Source organism: Lygodium microphyllum, chromosome 25 (genome assembly GCF_053477565.2).
Source record: "Lygodium microphyllum isolate KBCC chromosome 25, Lygodium_microphyllum_v1.1.10, whole genome shotgun sequence".
In the NCBI taxonomy this organism is placed as follows: domain Eukaryota; kingdom Viridiplantae; phylum Streptophyta; class Polypodiopsida; order Schizaeales; family Lygodiaceae; genus Lygodium; species Lygodium microphyllum.
Window position 1 is genome coordinate 47,730,898 of NC_141159.1, and position 1,549 is coordinate 47,732,446.

A 1,549-nucleotide genomic window follows, 5' to 3' on the forward strand; every position below is an offset into this window, starting at 1 on the left:
TGATGTTGACGCAATGTGAGTTCTACCCAGTGCTTTGAAAGTCAAAGTGAAGAAATTCAACCAAGCGCGGGTAAATGGAGGGAGTAACTATGACTCTCTTAAGGTAGCCAAATGCCTCGTCATCTAATTAGTGATGTGCATAAATGGATTAAGGAGATTCCCACTCTCCCTATCTACTATCTACAAAACCACAGCCAAGGGAATAGGCTTGGAAAAATCAGTGGGGACAGAAGACCATGTTGAGCTTTGCCACCTTTGTGAAATGACTTGAGAGGTGTATAATAAGTGGGAGCCTTTGGCACAAGTGGAATACCACTACTTTTAATGTTTTTTTACTTACTTTGTGAGGCAGAGGCAGGGCTCTACCTCTGCTTTTGGTCTTAAGGTGCGCTTGTGTGCCAATCCAGGCGGAAGACATTGTTAGGTGGGGAGTTTGTACTTACTTTGTGAGGCAGAGGCAAGGCTCTACCCCTGCTTTTGGTCTTAAGGTGCGCTTGTGTGCCGATCCAGGCGGAAGACATTGTTAGGTGGGGAGTTTGGCTGGGGGCGGCACATCTATTAAAAGATAACACACGTGTCCTAAGATGAGCTGAACAAAGACAAAAATCTCGTGTGGAAAAAAAGGGTAAAAGCTCATTTGATTTTGATTTTCAATACGAATATAAACTGGGAAAGCATGGCCTATCAATCCTTTAGTTTTTTAGAATCTAAAGCTAGAGGTGTTAGAAAAGTTACCACAAGGATAACTGGCATGTGGCACCCAAGTGTTCATAGCGACGTTGCTTTTTGATCCTTTTATATCGGCTCTTCCTATCATTGTGAAGCAGAATTTGCCAAGTGTTGGATTGTTCACTCACCAATAGGAAACGTGAGCTAGGTTTAGACAGGTTAGTTTTATCCTATTGATGAGCTATGCTGCAATAGTAATTTAACTTAGTACAAGAGGAACAGTTGATTCACATAATTGGTCATTGCGCTTGGTTGAAAAGTCAATGACGTGAAGCTACAATGTGTAGGATTATGACTGAACACCTTTAAGTCAGAATCCATGCTAGATGCAATGCTCTCTACCTCCCCAACTTATAGTAGGGGCACTCGTGCATCCCCAAGAGCATGTGTCAAGAGTCTTCCCTGAGGTGATGGAAGTGACTGCGTCTCGAGGGACTCTAAATGGCAATTCCAGATGATTGGGGAGATGAATCCTTTGCAGATGACTTAAATATCTAGCCAGGTATCGTAAGTGGTAGAGTAGCCTTGCTACTACAATCCATTGAGATTCAGCCCGTAGCCGCACTAATTTGTCCCCTCTTGTGATTAGTCGTGGGGTTCGGCTCGCTCCTTGTGGAAAAAGACGCAAGTCCCCCCTCCCTGGACGGCGAATCTCCGTGCATGCATTGAATGGAAAGCCTTCAGATTTCTCTCCGTCTTACGAGACGAGTCGTGGGGTTCGGGCTTACCCCTCTTAAACATCTCACTAGAAAATAATTACAAGGCCCCGTCTCTCTCTCTCTCTCTCTCTCTCTCTCTCTCTCTCTCTCTTTCTCTCTCT

The 1,549-nt window shown here is 44.5% G+C and overlaps 1 pseudogene; it reads left to right on the top strand.

The window, feature by feature from the left end:
* The first annotated feature begins 212 nt into the window (after positions 1–212).
* Positions 213–1,300, top strand: LOC148014190 (25S ribosomal RNA; annotated as a pseudogene).
* The last annotated feature ends 249 nt before the right edge of the window (positions 1,301–1,549 follow it).